The 24,620-nt window shown below is 39.0% G+C and overlaps 1 long non-coding RNA gene across 2 annotated transcripts in view; it reads left to right on the top strand.

Annotated features, from left to right (window-relative positions):
* The window catches only part of LOC125081432 (uncharacterized), a 77,612-nt gene that overhangs the window by 21,845 nt on the left and 31,147 nt on the right, over positions 1-24,620 (top strand). Inside the window, exon 3 of one of the 2 annotated variants that reach the window (XR_007121681.1) lies at positions 1,633-1,960. The exons of the other annotated variant lie outside the window; for it this stretch is intronic. This is a non-coding gene — a long non-coding RNA (uncharacterized LOC125081432). Of the gene's footprint in view, positions 1-1,632; positions 1,961-24,620 lie in introns of those variants that run through there. 2 annotated transcript variants of the gene reach the window in all.

Raw genomic sequence — 24,620 nt, 5'->3', positions numbered from 1 at the left:
TCACTTTCCCTGGAGAATCCCTCTCCCTCTTTCTACACCTATAATAGCAACTCTTTGTTCTCTTGTAATCATATAGTCCAAGGCCATGGTGGCAGGGTGTAGGAAGGAGTATATTAATTACTAACCCTTTGGTTATTAATTATAGAGACCCAAACTCATATCTGGCTTAAGCTTTAAAAAAAAATAAGTTACTTCTGGACTTACATAACTGAAGAGAGGTATTCTCAAAGATGCAAACAAATAAAGAAATATTATTCTAGCTTTCAGCCATCATTTCCACTTGTCTATGCTTAAATTAATTTTCTCAGGCTTCTATGGCAATTTTCTTCTAGATAGTTGGCGAGATGGCTACTGATAACCACAAGATCACATCATCTTTACCCTTTTCTTAAGGAGTACATCTATAATACAGGAGTATTCTAGTTAAAATAGCTTGGGTAATAAAACTATTCTTGATCCAGTTACTGTCTATGGAGAATACTATATTACTGATCCATCCTGGGACATGATAAGCCCACTAATTTGAGAGACTGGACACCATAATTGATAGCTCCTCCAAAATCACAAGACATTCTATATCCAAAGAAAAACAAATGGGCTATCTAGTAGAGAAGAAATAGCATTCCCTGGCACCTCATCTTAGTTTTTGTTTGTTTGTTGTTTTTGTTTTTTTTAGAGTCTTTTTTATTTTTTATTTATTATATATTTTTAAATTTCTTTTCAGTGTACCCGAATTCATTGTTTATGCACCACACCCAGTGCTCCATGCAATACGTGCCCTCCTTAATACCCACCACCAGGCTCACCCAACCTCCCATCCCCCACCCCTTCAAAACCCTCAGATTGTTTTTCAGAGTCCACAGTTTCTCATGATTCATCTCCCCCTCCAATTTCCCCCAAATCCCTTCTCCTCTCCATCTCCCCATGTCCTCTCATCTTCATTTTAAATCATTTCTTCTCTACCTTCCTCTAATAAAAGCTAACAGACCTTTCTTCCTTTGAGACATGTTATCCAGCCTCTTTTCTCAGCCATCTCCTGCCCTTGGTCAATATTTAACTTTGATGGTTGGGACACTAGTCTTTTCAAAATATCCATCAATCATAGTGTATGACTTCAGTTGTCCATTTTGATGACTTCTCCAATAGTCTGAAGTCCTAGATTCATAGTGCCTTAATCTCCTAAAATCTAGTCATCTTAACCTTCTATTTTCTGAATCTCATCACCATACAAATCTGTTTAAAAACCTTGAGATTCTAATATTAACCTCTCTGGCCACAGACTCCAACTTCCCTACTAGCATGTCCACATGGGTATCTGACAGAAACATCAAATTTGATATGTCTAATTGGTAAATGATGGCAGCCTGAGCTAAGATTGTGCCCCAGAGACTACTACAGTGCATGCACCTTGTCTCTGACCTGCTTGTCCACCTGACAAGAGCAGCTAGCTGCCCATCAACAGCGATTCCAGCTCCCACCAGATCTCCTCCTCTCGATCTTCAGAGTTCTAGTCTAGGTGCACGTGCAGCAGCATGCGAAAGGCACCAGCGGCATCCATATCGCCACAGTTAGATGCGGTGAGAATCAAACAGGGTTCCCTTCACCCACATGAGTTCCATTTTGTCTTCTCAGGTTCCACTCCTGTCCCCTCGGATCTCAGTTTGCACCTTCCTTTCCCTATGCGTCATACTGACCTGTACTGACTGCAGGCCCAACACCTCATGCAGAGGAGACTTCCAGATATTACTTCTCCAGTTTCCCTTCATGTCGATGAGTGATTTTTTCTCTGATTTTCCAACCATCAATTTTAAGATCTTTATGTCTCCAGTTCTTGTAGGGATGATCTAATCCCTACAATAATCTATTCCATGTCATTCATAGGAGTTCTCCTTCCCTGATCAAACTATAACTAAGACACCAGACGGGAGGTTATTGTACAAAATTTTGAGAAGTATCTATAGAGAAAGAAAAGGCCTAAAAAAAGCAAAAGAATCCAAGTAAAAGGAGATTTTATATTCTTAGATGTGTTTGAAAAGTTCTGATTAATTGAAGTGAGGGGAGTAGCAGGACTGAAAAACAAGGTGTCACCCATGAATTTTATGTCTCCAAATCACTTAGGATGCTATTTCTGTGTATCCTCATCCCTTTCTGTTCTCTCTACATAGTATCTAAGAATCATTAAGAATTTTTTTATTAACTGGTCCTATGTTTTTCCCCATCAACTTCAAACATTGTATATTAGATTTCAGTACAAAAGGGTAGACTCAATTCATTTTCAACTTTTTCTTCCTCTGTATACCCCATAAGATTATAATAAGGATTATCTAAAATGATAATAAAACACAATAAACTAAAAGAAAATAGTGGGATCACCCAAAAAACAAGTGGCTTAACACATTTCTGGAATATGGAAATTACCGTGTGCTATGCTCTAGCCCAAAATAAGAAAGAAGGAGGCTTCGGCAGATACGGAAGCACCTTGCCCTGCAGAAATCGGGATGCTTCAGAATAGAGACTACAGGTAGAAGAAAGTTCAGGAGAAAGTGGAGACGAAGACAAGGGATTAACTGAAGACCTGTATAGAACACAGACAACCTGTCTTCTCACACAGGATGACCCGTAGTTAGGCATTTCACTGGTGCCAGAAAGCAAAGCCCTCCTTCTTCTAGTATTTGCCAAAAGAAAGGAAGCTGGCTCACCTCGTTCTCACTATAATGTAAAAACTTACAGCCACCAAATCTTTTCACATACAGAGCACACCATAACTTTTTAATTCCCTCAGTTTTAAATATAGATGGACAATAAATGAGCACCAGAAAACTGAGAGAAGGCTGCAAGTGGAACAGAGAAAAACCAAGATAAATAGAAAAATTATCCCCTAAAGAAAGAGAGAATATTCAGGAAGCAGCAGAGGAGAGCCTTAAGTAAAACTTAAGTGTCCTTAGGTAGAAATACTATATCCAGAGACCAAGAAAAACAACAACAACAACAACAAAAAGAAGTACTTTTAGAAATTTAGTTATTTCCTAAATCAAAAAATTAATTGAAAATTTGAAAGATAAAGCACAGGCACTCTCTAAGAGGTTAAAAACAAAAGAAAACAAAAAGAACATATGAAGGTAAAGATAAACAAAATCAAGAATCAATACAGGAAGTCTAATTATTAGTAATTCTGAAGAGATGAGAGCAATTATCAAAGAATTAAAACAAGGTAATTCTCCAGAGATGAAAGGAGGCTCTTGTCTCCAATCTGGTAGGGATCACCTGCAACCAATAGTATGAATTTAAAAAGAAAGAACCACATGTGGACACATTATTATAAACTGTACAACTCCAAAGGTTAAAAGATATTACAAGCTTCCAGAGAGGACTGGGAAAGGAAAATTGTGTACAAAGAAATTAAAATCAGAAGCATTGGTTCCTTTTTGTTTTATTAGCAGCACCAAAAAACATAGCAATGTTTTCAAGTTTCTGTGGGAAGATTTTTTCCAACTTAGCATTCTCTGCCCAGTCAACCATTAATCAGGTGGGAGAGAATGAAAATAAGTTTCTGTCTAAAAGCACTGACAGATTTATCTGCATACCCCCTTCCTGAGGAAGTTCCATGAGGAGTGGTGACAGGTATGAGAGGTTGTGTGAGATAAACCCTCATGACTCACAACAGGGCGACACCAGAAGTGTTGAGGTTGGTAAGTCAGGAAATCCCATTATATATGATTTATTTGGAGACATAGAGCTACCACTAAAATAACTAAAACTGAAGTTGTAGAAGTAGTAACTTCTAGAGAGGGATATTAGTTGGTAGGGTAAAACCTTCAGTACAACTTTACTGTCTTAACCGTGTACATATCTATATATAAAAATATATCTTTTTAAGATTTTATTTATTTAGTTGTCAGAGAGAACACAAGCAGGGGAGCAGCAGGCAGAGGGAGAAGCAGGTTCCCCGCTGAGCAAGGATCCTGATGTGGGACTTGATCCCTGACCCTGGGATCATGACCTGAGCCAAAGGCAGATGCCTAACTGACTGAGCCACCCAGGTGTCCCAACCATGTACATATGTTAACTTTAAGTAATTTTTTTGTGTCTTACCAGAGCTCCAATTAAAGTTTTTGTTTAATATTTTATAATAAACTACATGGACTTCAGTAAGCAGAACAATGGCCCCACAACGAGAAACACATCCTATGAGTATGTTACCTTATGTGGCAGGGAGGGACTTTGCAGATAGGATTAAGGTTCAGGATCTAGAAACTGGGTGATTAGCCTGACTTATCCAGGAGGCCACAGTGTAATCACAAGGTCCTTAAAAGTAGAAGAGGAAGGCAGAGGGGAGTCAGAGGAGACGGGACTAGGAAGAATAGGCAGAGAGATGCAACATCGCTGGCTTTAGAGATGGAGGGAAGATCCCAAAAGTGTAGGTAGTCTCTAGAAACTGGAAAGGCAAAGAAACTGATTCTCCCCTGAAACTCCAGAAAGCAGTGCAGTCCTGTGGATGCCTCAATTTTAGCTCAGGAAGACCCAGGATATGCTTCTAACCTACTGAAGTATAAGATAGAGTTTTGTATCATTTCACCATGTTTGTGGTCGTTTGTTACAGAGGCAGTAGAAAACTGATACATGGAATTAGATCTAATAGGAATTAACTCCTTTGGTGTTTTCCCATCTTAGATTATTATTTTCCTTTAAGTTTTTAGATCAGGTGTCCTGTTTAAAAGGGCAGCAAAACAGACCCTTTGCTTTCCTATTTTATAGGATGAAATAGGATCGATTTCCTGGGGGTTTTGGTGGTTTTTTGGTACATTTCTAATGTTTTATACATTTCTTTTTCTAAATCTTAGTTAAGTTATACCTGGGTATCTTTGGAAAAGATGCGAGCTACCACCATAAGAGAAGGTCGTGTACTTCAGTATTTCAAAATATTTCCACAGGCTGTTCTTTTTGGAGTTATATGTTAGGGTTTTTTTTTTTGTTTTGTTTTGTTTTTTGTCCTATTTCGATGATTTAAAGCCACATACATAAAAGATACTAAATCCTTAGCTATGCTACTAACTGATTTTTTATGTCATCCTTCAAATTATGTGAACTATATTTCTCATGCTATTAGTATATATTTAGTCTGTTCTTTCAAGATAGTTCTAAAATGTCACCAACAAGGTTCGTTGGACTTTTAAATCTTAATGTGGGTCTGTACTAAAAATTCCACAAAGGTTGGATTTGTTTTGTTTGTTTCTTTTTAAGGTAAGTTGTTTATAGCCCACCGAACAGCAGATACTTTTTCTGTAACCCTCAGAGTGAGAATGAATCTGTATATTCGTCTCTCTTTCTGTCAGTCATTCTTGCACGTTATAGAGGCTGCACAGTGTAGGAGCAAGAGGACTAAACCGGGAGGCCAGATGTGTGAACTGGAGATTATCTGAGCATCAGTGGTGTGATCCTGTGTGATCCTGAACAAGTCACTTCATGACTCTAGTGCGTGTGTTTTTCTTACACAAAATTAGGTTTGACATAGTTGTAATATTAAGAATGGCCAACGGCAAGTCTGTGGCATAGAGCAGAGAAAAACTCTGTCACACCAAACTTCAGCCAAGGGAATTACACAATCACCAAGGCCTTACAGAATACATGACTCAGCAACAGCAAAGTATGTACCCCTTGAACTCTTTTCTTTTATAGATTTTGCTGTCGCCATATGTACTTGAACTCATTATGTTCTCTCTAAACCCAGACAACAATCAGTCAGTGAAAACAACTTCTCAGGTAGCTCTAACAGTGAGCAGGCTAACGTGGAGATATTCCAATTACTCATCCAATACAGTTCTCCTTTCAGTGACTTCTCCCTGCTCAGGTATTTCAGAAGTTCCGAAACCCTATTTCCTCACTGACCTGATTTTGCAAGCACGCTATAGTATAGAACACCTTTACTTTAGTTCCTTGTGCTCATCACACTTTTCTTTCTCAAAGCAGTGGGTTATTCTAATAATATATTATAAGTAAATGATCAAGTTTTAGGAAATAAAAATTTAAAAATATTTTCCAACAAAGCAAAAATGTACCCATAACTTATTTAAGCAAAATTTTCCTAAGGAATCAAAATATTAAAAATTCATATTATTACAAATACTAAAACCTGCCCAAGAGCAACTAGCTTACATTGTAGGTGCATTCACTTCAACGTGGACAGACACACTGGGTCATAAACTGGCCCCCATACACAGAAAGAAAGGAGAGACCAAGGAAGAGGCAGACCATTCCAGATTGGTAGATGGCAGGTTTAATAACCAAGGGAACTTATTGATGAAGTTTGTCTTGGGTGTCCTCAAGACAGCAGATCTCTGAACCTAACCTCCAGGATCTTAAACAGTCACATATCCAGTCCAGATGGTCTCAATAACACAGTACTCCCCGAAAGCTACATCCTTGGAAACAGCTCCCCTATGGAAACAGTGGGCAGAACATGCAAGGGCACGGGAGGCAGTGAGGAGCCTCCAATTGCCTAGGTACAGATCAAGAGTCAACTGGTGGTCGTGTTCTCTCAGTGACCTCCTTCAACACATAGTAAACGTGACAATCAAAGTAGCCACCAAGTCGTTTCTTTTTCTTGAGTACATCTCAGCTGGAGGAAGTGAGAACTGCATAATTTAGGGAGAGGAAAGAGAAAGTGTTGGGATCCTGCTCATCTACTATTCTATGGGTTCAAAAAATATATATATCTTCAAATAAGGCCCTTTGTTTCTTGTGGCCTGATCGCTAGGAATGCTTCTTAGAAATCTATCTTTAGCTTCTTATTCTACTTCTGATTTCAATCTACATCCTTCCTTTTCTCTTCTCTTCATTTTCATTTCTCTGGGTACATGAATTACGTATATATCTATTTACCGCCCCCCCATAGGTGCTCTTTTGTATTATCTGCAAATCTCTTTATACTACCTGTATCTGAAAACTTCTCTACATTCAGGAATTCATTAAGCAGATGTCTAATACCATAAAAGTTAGACACAAACCCTGTCCTTACAAAGCGTATGGTCTAAAGGAAACAGATAATAAGCAAAAATAATGTTGTTGGTAAATGCTCTGAAAAGTGAGTTAGAGGGTCTTCTAGAAATGCTTGGTAGGGCCTCCATAAACCAGTCTAGGTGGATCTAGACTGGGGGATTACATTTGAAGCCTTCTTGGCTTAAAGACATCATCTTCAGAGCTATACCCTGCCTTACAGTTGGAAATCTCTCTATTCCATCTGTCCCCTCAAGTTCCAAAATCTAGAGGGTAACATCTGACCTTGTCTTTAATTTCCATATAGAATCATTGCCATGTTCTGCCACTTGATAATATGGAAATACTATGGATACGGTCTTCTTTGTGAACAAAAGTCTAGAATACTTAGGTTCAGTCTCTGTCGATTGCTTACATGAGCTTTAAAGTAAGCCTAGTCAGCAGACAGTCATGTTTTTTAATAAGCCAAATGCTCTATTTATATTTTCTAAACTACAATTAACTCATTTAAGATTGTTTAGCATTTCAGGCAGTTTACCACCATAATATCAAGTCTTTCTTGGTATCAATTTTGGATCCATTATAATGTGTCTATTTTTAGTGAAGCTATGACGGAACACTTTTTGATGATCTTCTTTCCTGGAAACCTGAATAATTTCATCTGATTGCCCATATCTTTTGTCAAGCTTCAATAACTAGCAACAACATTTTCAGAAATGAAAAAGAAAGTGATTAAGTAAAAGAAAAAAAAATGATTGTCTTTTCCTGACATGATTACAGTTTTACTTCTCTATCCCTATATCAAGTCCTGTAGACACTAACTTCAGGTGTCATAGCAAGGTCAGAAGCTTTTGCTAAACACTCCACTTAGTAATCATGTATTTTCATTTAATTATCCCTTAAAGTATTTTATGGTTGTGTATATATGTACTAACCTTCACCTTCTCTACACTGAAATTCTCTTTCCTTCTTTATGGGGGAAAACATGGGTTTAGAGCTAAATATATCTAGCTGCCAGCCTGGCTCTCTCATTTATAGGCTACGTAACCTTGGGCATGTTATTTAACCTCTCTGAGGTTTTTTTTCCATCTATAACACAGAGGCCGTAATATTTATACTGCCTGTCTCCCCTCTGCACTACTGACATCTTGTACCAGATAGCTCTTTAGTGTAAGGAGCTGTCCTTTGCTTTATAAGATGTTTTTCGCACCCTTGGTCTCTCTCTTCGTTAGATGCCGGTATAACCCCTCCCCTTGGAACAATCACAAGTTCTTTCCAGACATTGCCAAATGCCCCCTCGGCAAGTTACTTGATTGTTGAGTGGGTTAAATGAAGTTATATATGGGTCATTTAGCACATTTTGGCACATAATATTACACAATAAATATAATTTTTTGATTATTGGTAGACCTGGATTCCCAGTAATAATAATGACAACAACCACATTGTATTGTACAAAAACAAAGAATGAGAAATCCAAGAAGGAAAGACTTTTTTTACTATCAGGGAGAAGATTGGCTGTAATTCAGGAAGGAAATAATTTAGTGTTAGTTCAATTGGAACTTTTAGTTGTGCCTATTCTGGAGGAAAGAAAGGAGGAAACCCGAATAAGTTAAAGCATTTGTGAATTTGACACATACCAACTTCAGCACCAGCTGATATATTTTTTTTAGTCCCTGAAAGCATATCCATTGGAATTTCAAACTAAATTTAAGCCTTAATTTCCAGGTGTCTGATAATGTAGAAAGAGCTCAGCTTTGAGAAACAGAAAGATCTAGGTTCAAATTCCAGCTCGCCATTTAGTTGGGAAATTTCAAACCATTCTAAGCCTATTTCCTGATCTGCAATATAAGGAACAGAAATATTACCATTGATAGTGTTTTACAAATATTCTGTATTTTATCTGGCAATCTAAAATAGAACTCAAGCATTAAGCACTTGAAAATCCTATCATTTCTTGGTATCTGCTATGAACCAGGCATTGGTCTAAGAGCTTGGCACATATTAACTCACTTAATCTTTAAAACAAAAATAAAAACTCCAAGAGCAGTACAGCACTAAGCTAACCCCCTTTAGGAAAGGCACTGGGGTGCTAAGGAACTTATCAAAGGTCACATGGCCAGGAGGTGATGGAGCTAGAATTACACCATTGCAACTCCAGAGTCTAAACTAACAACTAAAGTTTCCTAACTCTTATCCTCTCCTGGTTAGGTGCATATAGCTGGAATCTGCATTAGGTCCCTTACATTGAAGGAAATGCCTTTTCAAACAGACTATTGGGTTAAGAAATTAAGACTGACATGATAATTCAGATTCCAAATTCTGGATTCAAAGACTTGCGTAAGTTTGGATCACAGCAAAGGAAAAGAGTCTGAACATTTAACAGACCAGAAAGGAGAGTGATTAGGAACTTACAGTGACCAAATAGCTAGGGCTCAACTGCCTATAAAGCAAGTTTATTTTTATTACAAGAGATTAATTCATTTATGGATCATGTGCAAATCTTTAGCAAAGTATGGGGGAGAAGTTGGAGCAAAAGCAGATATCTCTGAAATGGTCTCAGTTTCCTGAGAGTCTATAGGCTTCAGAGAGAAGATTGTAAATGAAATGAATATAAATGAAAGAACATACATGGGTTCCCCCCACCCCAGGGCAACTGTTTCACTTGTTGAGACACATAGAGATGCCCTATTCAGAAAAGTGTTTCTGATTTTGCATTGATTGCAGTATTTAAGCTAGATGCCTATGTAGATTTTTATCACAATCTTTGTTAAAAATTAAATCCTGTATTAAACATTTGTTCAAAATTTGCCGAAAATTTTGAAAAAATTTCCCCAAGATTAATTAATTTATTTGACAGAGTGTGCACAAGTGTGTGTGTGCGTGTGTGTGTGTGTGTGTACAGGAATGGGAGCAGAAGAGGGAGATGCAGTTCTTGATCCTAGGACCCTAGGAAAATGACCCCAGCCAAAGTCAGAAGTGTAACTGACTGAGCCCCCGAGGTGCCTCTGTTTGCTTGTTTTTTTTAACACAGAGTACAAAGCATACAAGGTGTGTTGGGTTGGATACCAAGTTGGAGTCAGACTAGGAAGGGCCCTGAAGAGTTGTGAAGTTAAAGTAGTGAATAATGAGGGTAGAAAAAAAGAGGCTGTATCCGAGGGACATCTCCCAAGGAGAACAGATGTTCTTCAAAAACTGCTTAGATTGTAGGAGTGTAGCAAAATGGGGAGCAGAGGAAGACTTCAAGGTGGATAGGTGGTGATGCCATTAACCAAGACTAGGAAAGGCAGAGATCATATTCTCTGAGGGGAAACAGTGAAAGAGAGGGAGTAACGAGTGATCAAATGACTTCATTTTCAGAAATGTTGAGGTGGCACTAACACCCAGCTGTAAATAGCTGATGGGATACTGGATATATGAATCTGAGTTTGCAGTGGTGACGATCGTAAGAGTTTTTGTTGCTAGGTTCTACGCCAAGCATTTTGTACTCTGTAGCAGAAGTTGCTATTTCTAAACATATTCCTCCCTCAATAACTATACTCCCCTTTATCTATACTAAGAGAACCCATGGTTTGTGGCTAGGTACATTGCTACTTGGAAAGAGACTATGTGTCCCAACCTTCCTTGGCTAGCTGTCATTATGCGACTAAATTCTGACCAATGCCCTGGAAATAGAAGTGTTCTCAAAAAAGCCCTTTCCTTATCCTTCTTGATGCAAGAATGCAGACAACTACATGGCTAGGAGAGACAGATACTTAGAAAAGGAAGTCCCCCATAGTACAGCAACCACATGAGCTAGTACCTGCATACCAGGAACCTAGTGAGAACCAGCCCCGGGCACCTAGTGAGAATTATTCATGAGACAAAAATAATTTGTCTTGTTTGGACTACTAATATTTGGATGTTTTGCCTTTTAAAACAAAACCAAATCATAACTAGGGCATGTACATTATCTCATATAATCCTCATATCAACACTATCATTATAACTAATTTAGAAGTGAGGAATGAGGTTAGGAGAAATGAGGAGAGAGGTTTGCCCAAGGTCATCCAAACAGGAAGAAGTAGAGCTAGGATTCAGTCCAAATAATCCGACAGCAGAGGCCATAATCATTATCAATAAGCGTTAGGAAACATTCTAGCTCTCTGACCATTCCAAAGGTACCCCACACAGATAAAAATCAGCTGTTCCTTTTTTTTAACTTCTTATTAAACTATATATCTGTAGAGAAAAGAGCACATCCTTATTTTTTTAAATGAGGAGCATATTCAGCCAAAGCATTATCTCGTTTCTAACCTATATTCTTCCTCCTCATTCATGTGCTCATTTTCCCTCATCCCCAGATAAAGGCCACATAAGCACCATTCTTTCCATGTTTATTTTATGACCCAGAAACACATTATTAAAGTACTCTAGAGACTTCTCTCTTGCAGGCTAAAAAGCCGTGGGTCCTTATGCCTTTCTTTATAGACTTAATTTCCTAACTACTTGAATTATTCCCACTGTAAATCTTTAAACATTCTTTAATTCCTCTCAATCTTTTACCTAAGTGCCACTCATGGTAGCAAAACGAGCAGCATATAGGGCTTGAGAAGGAGTTTTTCATGGCACTTCCTTTGTGCCAGGCCCGCATTCACGCATTAGCCCACCCATCATATCGAGCAGATTTAAATACTTGGTGAGTTAAGAAGTACTTTCTGTTTTTCAGAGACAAAGAGAGCTTTGTGTTATTGCTGAAAAACCACATAAATAACTTGAAAACAAAGGGTTTGTCAATTACAATCTGTTCTTTATGTTTCAGGATTTGTATTTGGCTAACCATAATCCACTAAATTCATCCGTGGACAGGAGGGCAATGGGAAAAAGTGGTACAATAGTTCTTTCTGGACAGATCCAGTGGGTCAGCGGACAGGGAGAGGTACTCCATGCTAGAGAGGTAGATTTAGAGCAGGACAACTGCCATGGGTCAGGTGTGAAGAGGAATAACTCAGGAAATACAACTTGCTATCACACACCCCCAGAAAAACTCCAAGGGCCCAGATAGCTTAGATTCTGCAGAAGATCTATGCCACTGTGAAATTCTAAAATATAGAAGTTGTTTTCAGGTATTTGGGTAAAAAAAAATTCAGAAAAGGGAAGTGGCTTTTGCTAAGAAGGAGTACTCAGAGGGAAGATTAGGATTTCAGAAAGTACCCTAAGATGCTTCAGAAATATGGAAAATTAGGACACCTGGGTGGCTCAGTCATTAATGTGTCTGCCTTTGGCTCAGGTCATGATCCAAGGATCCTAGGATCCAGCCCCATGAAGGGCTCCTTGCCCAGCAGGGAGTCTGCTTCTCTGTCTCCCACTCCCCCTGCTTGTGTTCCCTCTCTCACTGTCTCTCTCTCACTGTCAATAAGTACGTAAAATCTTAAAAAAAAATGGGGAAGAAAGAAATACGGAAAATCAGAGGGAAGTTGAAATTCATTGACACTGTAAGGTAATTACAGAGATGAGATAGAAAAGAAACAAAGGGTAATTATAGAGATAAGAAAGAAACAAAGGGAGTATCATTATATGCCCATAGATAAATAATCTGAAAGATTTGCAAGTTCTGAAATCACTATCATTAAAAATGATTTTTTATTTATTTAATATAATGGCAGGAACATGAAATTTCAGAGGTCTTATACATCACACAAAAAATGAATTTCCCTAATACATGAAAACTGTTGTTGATAAATTTTAAAAAGACCTATCACCCCAATGGAAAGGGATATGAAAATATAGTTTATAGAAGGAGAAAGACAAATAGTTCATCTATGTTTGCACAATGCCCCACTGTACACAAAATATGACAATTAAAAATTAAAACTACCAATGAAATACTGAAGCATGAAAATATGTAATAAAATATTATTGGCAAGATTATGTGGGAATAGGCCCTTTCATAATCCTGGTGGGAATGCAAATTGATCCAATTTCTTAGGAGAACAATTTGGCAATATCTATTAATTACAAAGGTACACATCCTTTCACCTAATAGCCTCACTGCTATATCTTTAAGTCATTTATACTCCTACATTGTGAAATGACTTGTGTTTAAGGCTTTTTTATTGTAGCATTTTTAAAATCTGAGTATAGCTGACACAGAGTGTCACGTTGGTTTCAGGTGTACAACATAGTGATTAAAAAAAGTTTATACATTATGCTATGCTTGCCACAGATGCAACTATCGTCTGTCACCATACAATGCTATTACAATATCATTGACTGTATTCCTTATGCTGTGCCTTTTATTCCCATGACTTATTCATTCCCTAACTGGAAGCCTGTATCTCCCATTCCCCTTGGCCCACTATATAGGCCTGATTTCTCCTTTTTGTTTGTTTATTCCTTTGTTGCTGCTTTCTTTCAGATTCCACATATGAGTGAAAACATATTTGTCTTTCTCAGTCTGACTTACTTTACTCAGCGTAATACCCTCTAGGCCCATTCATTTTATCTCCAGAGGGGTACGATCTCATCCTCTTTATGGCTGAATAATATTCCTCTGTGTGTGTATGTGTGTGTGTATGTCTCACATCTTTCTTATTGATCTGTCTATCCCTGGACAATCAGGTTGCTTCCATATCTTGACTATTGTAAATAATGCTGTAGACAGAGGGTTGCATATGTCTTTTCAAATTAGTGTTTTCATTTTCATTTCTATTCTATTCTATTCATTTCATTTCTATTCATTTCTAAATAAATAAATAAAATCTTTAAAAAAAAAAAAAGAATGTTATGCAAATTCTAACCCATTTATTTCTGAATTGTTGATTCTGGCTCCAAACAATGATTTTTTTTTTAGCCTTAAACACAAAAAAGAACTCACCTCATGTCATGTAATATTAAAAAATAGTTGTGTGTAACTCAGAAAATAACATCCTTAATGTATTAGCGAAGCTTGTGCTCTCAAAAATTCTACTATGAGGATTTGCTTACCAGAGAGAGAACTTATTATTGATTTTTTTTTTATTTTTTATTTATTTATTTGACAGAGAGAGAGATCACAAGTAGGCAGAGAGGCAGGCAGAGAGAGAGGAAGGGAAGCAGGCTCCCCACTGAGCAGAGAGCCCAATGCGGGGCTCGATCCCAGGACCCTGGGATCATGACCTGAGCCGAAGGCAGAGGCTTTAACCCACTGAGCCATCCAGGCACCCCGAGAGAGAACTTTTATAGAATAAACAGTTACCCCAATCATGAGAGCATATGTGTATAAATGCAAATGACATATATCTAATTTACCCAAAAAAGAGATAAATGCCCCATATACACTCTAGAATGGAAATGCCACATACAATTCATTTTTCTTAATTGATGATGTCTTCTTATATCATTCTTTTGAATGTGATTCAGAGGCAAACTCTGGACTCAAACTGCTGTCATAATGATGTCTGCTGTGTACGTGAGCGTAAGGAATGGTTGGATGGCCAGACACGATCATGCTTACTCTCTACATTTCTACATGTTTCTCCTTCCTTCTTCCTTTCTGCCCTCCCCCACCATGATTTTCTACAAAAAGATTCCTAGGTAAGAGGATTCCATGATAGAAGGATTTATGCAGCCTGGTAGTGAGAAGGAAAGAGGTTCTCCTCCCTAGAAATCCTTAGCAGAAGGAGAGGATGAAGAGAAGGAAGAAGACCTTGTTTGGAACTCAGTTAGATGTTCTATGCTCTGGCTAGTAAAATGTGGAAGGGGAGGAGAAATGTACATGACCTAGTTCATATCAATATTATTAGATTTTATCTACATATAATCTAATTGGAGAAGACTGAGAATGTCCAAACAGTAGCTCACTTAAATCAACATCAGAATCCACAGAAATTGAATGACCTCCTCTCTGTGTATGTTTCTGTCCTAGGAGTTATAGAGATCCTGACAGTGTTTGTGACTCAAATAAGTTTTCAATATAACAAAACACAGATATGAGACATTCTAAAAAATTCAGAGTAACAATAAAAGCAATACATGATGGGGACACGTGGGTCGGTTAAGCATCTAACTCTTGATTTCAGTTCAGGTCATGATCTCAGGGTCGTGGAATCAAGGCCTTTGTTGGGCTCCACACTGGGCACAGAGCCTGTTTGGGATTCTCTCTTTTCCTCTGCCCCTTCCTACACATGTTCCCTCTCCCTCTCTCTCAAACAAAACAAAACAAAACAAAACAAAGGCAGTACATGATAAAATTCATGATATATCAACAGCCAGAATACTTCAGGCAGGTGAAGTCTGGCCCAGTTTTATGGAGGTATCGATATGAACAGACCTTGGCGAATGGATAGGATTTACTGAAGTAGGAGGGGGTCCAATGAAGATTATTAAAGATGAGAACAAGAGATAAGGCTGCAAAAGCTGATCATTACTTGGTCTTGATGATCAAGAAAAAGAGCTTGGGTTCTGGGCTATAAGTCAGGGAAACCTTTTGAAAGTATTTGATTAGGGTGATGAAATCTTAAAATCTTAAGGGAGGTGACGCTGATAGCAGTATCCAAGATAGACTGGAGGAGGATAAAGAAACTTGGGCTGGGTACATCAGCCTGTTACTGGAATAGTTCTGTCTGAGGTGACAGTGGTCTGCACAAGGGTGATAACATTGGAAGTGGAAAGCAGACAATAAACTATAAAAATGTTTTAAAAGAGATTTTGGAGAGTAAAATAGTATACAATAATTGCTAAATTATTATTTCGCAAAGTAGCAAATAAATAATTGCTAATATGGGGGCTGAGAGATATTCAGGAGTCAAAGTTAGTATATTGGAAGAGTAGAAAGATCCTATTTCTTTTTTTTTTTTTAAGATTTTATTTATTTATTTATTTATTGACACAGAGACAGCGAGAGAGGGAACACAAGCAGGGGAGTGGGAGAGGGAGAAGCAGGTTTCAGCTGAACAGGGGGGCCTGATGAGGGGCTTGAACCCAGGACCCCAGGATCATGACCTGAGCCAAAGGCTGATGTTTAATGACTGAGCCACCTAGGTGGCCCGGAAGATCCTATTCCTAATTAGAGTCTGGTCCCCTTTCCTGAGTGTGCAAACACACTCAGGCTTTTCTTTGTCATTATTTAGCTTTGTAGTCTCTATTTATCCATCTCCCTCACTAGATGGTGAATGCTTGAGCATAAATATCATATTTTGGTTGTGGCATAACTGGCACAAAAAGTGTGTATACAGGAGGAGTCAAGATGGCGGAGAAGTAGCAGGCTGAGACTACTTCGGGTAGCGGGAGATCAGCTAAATAGCTTATCTAAACATTGCAAACACCTACAAATCCAACGGGAGATTGAAGAGAAGAAGAACAGCAATTCTAGAAACAGAAAATCAACCACTATCTGAAAGGTAGGACTGGCAGAGAAGTGAATCCAAAGCGACGGAAGATAGACCGCGGGGGGAGGGCCGGCTCCCAGCGAGCGGCGGAGCAACGGAGCACAAAATCGGGACTTTTAAAGTCTGTTCCGCTGAGGGACATCGCTCCAGAGGCTTAACTGGTGTGAAGCCCGGGCGGGGTCAGCGCGGCCTCAGGTCCCGCAGGGTCACAGAAGGATCGGGGGTGTCTGAGTGTCGCAGAGCTTACCGGTATTAGAATGGGGAAGCCAGCTACAGAGACAGAGCCGAGGAGTGACTCTCAGCTCGGGGTTGCCTTGAACCGGTCGCAGGCTCGGTCAGCTCGGAGCGCGGCCGGAGGCCAGGGTGGCGGGAGTCATTGGGCGCTGTTCTCTGAGGGCGCACTGAGGAGTGGGCCCCGGGCTCTCGGCTCCTCCGGGCCACAGACAGGGAGGCCCACCATCTTCATTCCTGCCCTCCGGAACTCTACGGAAAGCTCTCAGGGAACAAAAGCTCCCGAAAGCAAACCCAGCAACCCGAGCGGATTACTCAGCCCGGCCCGGGTAAGGGCGGTACAACTCCGCCTGGGGCAAAGACGCTTGAGAATCACTACAACAGGCCCCTCCCCCAGAAGATCAACTGGAAACCCAGCCAGGACCAAGTCCACCTACCAAAGAGTGCAGTTTCAATACAAGGAGAGCGGCAGAATTCCAGAGGAGAAGAAAGCAAAGCACGAAACTCATGGCTTTCTCCCCATGATTTTTAGCCTTGCAGTTAATTTAATTTTTTTTTCTTTTTCAATTTTTTTCTCTTCTTCTGCTAAATTTTTAACTTTTACCGTTTTCTTTTTTAACGTTTTTTAAATAGTTTAATATATATATATATTTTTTCCACTTTTTATATTTTTTCTTTATCGGCTTTCTTTTTTTAATAGTTTCTTTTTTTTTCTTTTTTCTTTCTGAACCCCTTTTTATCCCCTTTCTCCCCCCTCACAATTTGGGATCTCTTGTGATTTGGCTAAAACATATTTTCCTAGGGTTGTTGCCACCCTTTTAGTATTTTACTTGCTCCTTCATGTACTCTTATCTGGAAAAAATGACAAGGCAGAAAAATTCACCACAAAAAAAAGAACAAGAGGCAGTACCAAAGGCTAGGGACCTAATCAATACAGACATTGGTAATATGTCAGATATAGAGTTCAGAATGATGATTCTCAAGGTTCTAGCCGGGCTTGAAAAAGGCATGGAAGATATTAAAGCAACCCTCTCGGGAGATATAAAAGCCCTTTCTGGAGAAATAAAAAGAACTAAAATCTAACCAAGTTGAAATCAAAAAAAGCTATTAATGAGGTGCAATCAAAAATGGAGGCTCTCACTGCTAGGATAAATGAGGCAGAAGAAAGAATTAGCGATATAGAAGACCAAATGACAGAGAATAAAGAAGCTGAGCAAAAGAGGGACAACAGCTACTGGACACGAGGGGAGATTTCGAGAGATAAGTGACACCATAAGACGAAACAACATTAGAATAATTGGGATTCCAGAAGAAGAGGAAACAGAGAGGGGAGCGAAGGCATGTTGGAGAGAATTATTGGAGAGAATTTCCCCAATATGGCAAAGGGAACAAGCATCAAAATCCAGGAGGTTCAGAGAACCCCCCTCAAAATCAATAAGAATAGGTCCACACCCCGTCACCTAATAGTAAAGTTTACAAGTCTTAGTGACAAAGAAAAGATCCTGAAAGCAGCCCGGGAAAAGAAGTCTGTAACGTACAATGGTAAAAATATTAGATTGGCAGCAGACTTATCCACAGAGACCTGGCAGGCCAGAAGAGCTGGCATGATATATTCAGAGTACTAAATGAGAAAAACATGCAGCCAAGAATACTATATCCAGCTAGGCTATCATTGAAAATAGAAGGAGAGATTAAAAGCTTCCAGGACAAACAAAAACTGAAAGAATTTGCAAATACCAAACCAGCTCTACAGGAAATATTGAAAGGGGTCCTCTAAGCAAAGAGAGACCCTAAAAGTAGTAGATCAGAAAGAAACAGAGACAATATACAATAACAGTCACCTTACAGGCAATACAATGGCACTAAATTCATATCTCTCAATACTTACCCTGAATGTTAATGGGCTAAATGCCCCAATCAAAGACACAGGGTATCAGAATGGATAAAAAAACAAAACCCTCTATATGTTGCCTACAAGAAACTCATCTTCAACCCGAAGACACCTCCAGGTTTAAAGTGAGGGGGTGGAAAAGAATTTACCATGCTAATGGACATCAGAAGAAAGCAGGAGTGGCAATCCTTATAGCAGATCAATTAGATTTTAAGCCAAAGACTATAATAAGAGATGAGGAAGGACACTATATCATACTCAAAGGAACTGTCCAACAAGAAGATCTAACAATTTTAAATATCTATGCCCCTAACGTGGGGCAGCCAACTATATAAACCAATTAATAACAAAATCAAAGAAACACATCGACAAGAATACAATAATAGTAGGGGATTTTAACACTCCCCTCACTGAAATGGACAGATCATCCAAGCAAAAGATCAACAAGGAAATCAAGGCCTTAAATGACACACTGGACCAGATGGACATCACAGATATATTCAGAACATTTCATCCCAAAGCAACAGAATACACATTCTTCTCTAGTGCAACATGGAACATTCCCCAGAATAGATCACATTCTCGGTCCTAAATCAAGTCTCAACCAGTATCAAAAGATTGGGATCATTCCCTGCATATTTCAGACCACAATGCTCTAAAGCTAGAACTCAATAACAAGAGGAAATTTGGAAAGAACCCAATACATGGAGACTAAACAGCATCCTTCTAAAGAATGAATGGGTCAACCAGGAAATTAAAGAAGAATTGAAAAAATTTATGGAAACAAATGATAATGAAAACACAACGGTTCAGAATCTGTGGGACACAACAAAGGCAGTCCTGAGAGGAAAATATATAGCGGTACAAGCCTTTCTCAAGAAACAAGAAAGGTCTCAGGTACACAACCTAACCCTACACCTAAAGGAGCTGGAGAAAGAACAAGAAAGAAACCCTAAACCCAGAAGGAGAAGAGAAATCATAAAGATTAGAGCAGAAATCAATGAAATAGAAACCAAAAAAACAATAGAACAAATCAACGAAACTAGGAGCTGGTTCTTTGAAAGAATTAATAAGATTGATAAACCCCTGGCCAGACTTATCAAAAAGAAAAGAGAAAGACCCAAATAAATAAAATCATGAATGAAAGAGGAGGGAGCACAACGAACACCAAAGAAATACAGACAATTATAAGAACATACTATGAGCAACTCTACGCCAACAAATTTGACAATCTGGAAGAAATGGATGCATTCCTAGAGACATATAAACTACCACAACTGAACCAGGAAGAAATAGAAAGCCTGAACAGACCCATAACCAGTAAGGAGATTGAAACAGTCATCAAAAATCTCCAACAAACAAAAGCCCAGGGCCAGACGGCTTCCCGGGGGAATTCTACCAAACATTTAAAGAAGAACTAATTCCTATCCTCCTGAAACTGATCCAAAAAATAGAAATAGAAGGAAAACTTCCAAACTCATTTTATGAGGCCAGCTTCATCTTGATCCCAAAACCAGACAAGGATCCCAACAAAAAAGAGAACTACAGACCAATATCCTTGATGAACACAGATGCAAAAATTCTCGCCAAAATACTAGCCAATAGGATTCAACAGTACATTAAAAGGATTATTCACCACGACCAAGTGGGATTTATTCCAGGGCTGCAAGGTTGGTTCACATCCGCAAATCAATCAATGTGATACAACACATTAATAAAAGAAAGAACAAGAACCATATGATACTCTCCATAGATGCTGAAAAAGCATTTGACAAAGTACAGCATCCCTTCCTGATCAAAACTCTTCAAAGTGTAGGGATAGACGGTACATACCTCAATATTATCAAAGCCATCTATGAAAAACCCACCGCAAATATCATTCTCAATGGAGAAAAACTGAAAGCTTTTCCGCTAAGGTCAGGAACACGGCAGGGATGTCCATTATCACCACTGCTATTCAACATAGTACTAGAAGTCCTAGCCTCAGCAATCAGACAACAAAAGGAAATTAAAGGCATCCAAATCGGCAAAGAAGAAGTCAAACTATCACTCTTTGCAGATGATATGATACTATATGTGGAAAACCCAAAAGACTCCACTCCAAAACTGCTAGAACTTGTACAGGAATTCAGTAAAGTGTCAGGATATAAAATCAATGCACAGAAATCAGTTGCATTTCTCTACACCAACAACAAGACAGAAGAAAGAGAAATTGAGTCCATCCCTTTTACAATTGCACCCAAAACTATAAGACACCTAGGAATAAACCTAACCAAAGAGACTAAGAATCTATACTCAGAAAACTATAAAGTACTCATGAAAGAAATTGAGGAAGACACAAAGAAATGGAAAAATGTTCCATGCTCCTGGATTGGAAGAATAATATTGTGAAAATGTCTATGCTACCTAAAACAATCTACACATTTAATGCAATTCCTATCAAAGTACCATCCATTTTTTTCAAAGAAATGGAACAAATAATCCTAAAATTATATGGAACCAGAAAAGACCTCGAATAGCCAAAGGAATATTGAAAAAGAAAGCCAAAGTTGGTGGCATCACAATTCCGGACTTCAAGCTCTATTACAAAGCTGTCATCATCAAGACAGCATGGTACTGGCACAAAAACAGACACATAGATCAATGGAACAGAATAGAGAGCCCAGAAATGGACCCTCAACTCTATGGTCAACTCATCTTCGACAAAGCAGGAAAGAATGTCCAATGGAAAAAAGACAGGTTCTTCAATAAATGGTGTTGGGAAAATTGGACAGCCACATGCAGGAAAATGAAACTGGATCATTTCCTTACACCACACACGAAAATAGACTCAAAATGGATGAAGGATCTCAATGTGAGAAAGGAATCCATCAAAATCCTCGAGGAGAACACAGGCAGCAACCTCTTCGACCTCAGCCACAGCAACATCTTCCTAGGAACATCACCAAAGGCAAGGGAAGCAAGGGCAAAAATGAACTTTTGGGATTTTATCAAGATCAAAAGCTTTTGCACAGCAAAGGAAACAGTGAACAAAACCAAAAGACAACTGACAGAATGGGAGAAGATATTTGCAAATGACATATCAGATAAAGGGCTAGTGTCCAAAATCTATAAAGAACTTAGCAAACTCAACACCCAAAGAACAAATAATCCAATCAAGAAATGGGCAGAGGACATGAACAGACATTTCTGCAAAGAAGACATCCAGATGGCCAACAGACACATGAAAAAGTGCTCCATATCATTCGGCATCAGGGAAATACAAATCAAAACCACCATGAGAGATCACCTCACACCAGTCAGAATGGCTAAAATGAACAAATCAGGAAATGACAGATGCTGGCGAGGATGCGGAGAAAGGGGAACCCTCCTACACTGTTGGTGGGAATGCAAGCTGGTGCAACCACTCTGGAAAACAGCATGGAGGTTCCTCAAAATGTTGAAAATAGAACTACCCTATGACCCAGCAATTGCACTGCTGGGTATTTACCCTAAAGATACAAACGTAGTGATCCGAAGGGGCACGTGCACCCGAATGTTTATAGCAGCAATGTCTACAATAGCCAAACTATGGAAAGAACCTAGATGTCCATCAACAGACGAATGGATAAAGAAGAAGTGGTATATATACACAATGGAATACTATGCAGCCATCAAAAGAAATGAAATCTTGCCATTTGTGACGACGTGGATGGAACTAGAGGGTATCATGCTTAGCGAAATAAGTCAATCGGAGAAAGACAACTATCATATGATCTCCCTGATATGAGGGAGAGGAGATGCAACATGGGGGGTTAAGGGGGTAGGAGAAGAATAAATGTAACAAGATGGGATTGGGAGGGAGACAAAACATAAGTGACTCTTAATCTCACAAAACAAACTGAGGGTTGATGGGGGGAGGGGGGTTGGGAGAAGGGGGGTGGGGTTATGGATATTGGGGAGGGTATGTGCTATGGTGAGTGCTGTGAAGTGTGTAAACCTGACAATTCGCAGACCTGTACCCCTGGGGATAAAAATATATGTTTCTAAAAAAAAAAAAAGTGTGTATACAACCTGGACATAAAGGAGAGATAATAGAAGAGAGGGCAGGAAGTACCTGTTAGAGGGAGAGGTGAGCAATGGAATTTTATATGTGGAGAGATAGAAGTAACAGTATATTGTTCAAAATAATAAATATATTTAGATTTTTTCACAGCGTATCTCTATTACTGTCCAATCAGTACCACACATCACATGGCACATCCCAAACGTATATTCTCAACACCAAGACTCTACCATAAGGCCAGCCACCCACCAGCCATGACTTCCTAGTCTCATTCTACAAAAGTTTTCAAAGGTGCCAGCAAGGCTACTGGTGAGCTTTTTAGTAAAAGCCAAAGCCTTAAGATGTGTATAACTTTGATTCTCCATTTGAACTGTAAAGTATGTAGTCTACGTAAATAAACATGGCTACATGAAAAAAATAATTAAGGGAATGCTGTCACATAGACATTTATAATAGCAAAACTTTTTGAAAAAACCTAACTAGCCAAAAATTGGGGATTAGCTAAACAAATTATGGGCTATCTCTACAAAGGAATCTTTTGTCATCATAACCAATGATGTAGCAGATTACCAAATGGAAAGATGACCCCTAATCACCAATAAGTGACAATAGCAAATTACTAATTATAAAGAAATGCATAATGTAATCTCCTTTGGTGATACTATAATATTGTTAAAAGACTACATACCAAATACTAACAATGGTTATCTATGGGTAATGGTATCATGGGGAATGTGCACTTCTTTTACTTTCTACTTTTATATAGTTCCAATTTATTCAATAAACAAGTATATCTTTTATAGTAGCTATACTTGAAACTTCAGGAGTAGACTTTGCTATATTCATTTTTTTATCCAAGGTATAACACAAAATATCACACATACATATTCCATAACTTTGTTGAATGAAGAAAAATATATGTAAATATACATTTAGTTTTTATAAATAAAATTTATATAGGATATAAATATAAGAAATACATATTCCCTAAAGCAAGAGTTGTAGCAGTCATCACCACAGAGGAAAGCAATATGTCACCAACATGACTCACAGAAGAAACACGGTCACACAGGTCAGGCCAAATAACTACAGTGAGAGGAAGAAAACCACCCAGTAGCCCTCACCTGGCAGGAAACAGAACCAGCAGTTTAGCTAAGGAAGGCCAGGAGTACCCAGAGTTCTAGGAATCGCATCCTCCCCAGAGACCAAAGAAGGCCAGGCTATTGGCCAGCAGGACTGACTCAGGAATCCTTCACCTGTCTTCTGGAATTCAAGTGAAAATCACTCCCCTATTCTGAGTGCTGATCAGTGACCTTGTTTCACACAGCCAGTGCAGGCACTGAGAACCCTCCAGTGGGTGGGAGACATTTTATAAGATGGGGAGTGTAGTCTGGAGGAAGGAGGTTTTGGAGTTTAGGTGAGAAACAACCCTGAGGTGCCTGGGTGGCTCATTCAGTTAAGCAGCTGCCTTCAGCTTGGGCCCTGATCCCTGGGTTGTGGGAGTGAGCCCAGCATGGGGCTCTCTGCTCTTCAGGGAGCCTGCTTCCCCATCTTTCTGCTGCTGTTCCCCGTTGCTTGTGCTCACTGTGTGTGTGTGTGTGTGTGTGTGTGTGTGTGTGTGTGTGTGTGTGTGTGTGAAATAAATAAATAAATAAAGTAAATACCTGCCTTAGAAAAAAAGAAAGAAAGAAAAGAAGAAGAAAGAAACAACCTTGCCACTAACAGTGTGTGAGTTTGGCAAGTTGCATTTTCTGGTTTTGCCTGATAAAAATGAATTAGAAAAATACCTCTAGCTCTGTTGCCACAAGACTGAGGGCAAAATCAGATACTGACTGAAAAAAAAATTTAAGACGTGCATAACTGTTAAATTATAAGATACGTTACTTTTAGTACTCATTGGTTAAGTGATTTTATAACACTCCGACAGAAGAGGAAAGAACCTTTCATTGTGGTATTAGTGTAGCAGCCAACAAGTCTCACTTGCCCTACCAACCTCCCACCTACTTGCCTACTTCTTGATTATGGAGATGGAAACAAGTGAGCAAGGGCTCTGTCCTTTATGTAGCAAGGAAGTGAGTAGTTGGGTTGTTGTTTGTGAGGATGGACCTGGCAG

The sequence above is a fragment of the Lutra lutra genome, chromosome 11, assembly GCF_902655055.1.
Source record: "Lutra lutra chromosome 11, mLutLut1.2, whole genome shotgun sequence".
Lineage (NCBI taxonomy): Eukaryota > Metazoa > Chordata > Mammalia > Carnivora > Mustelidae > Lutra > Lutra lutra.
The sequence above is the reverse complement of the archived record's forward strand: the minus strand, read 5'-3'. Positions and strand labels throughout refer to the sequence as shown.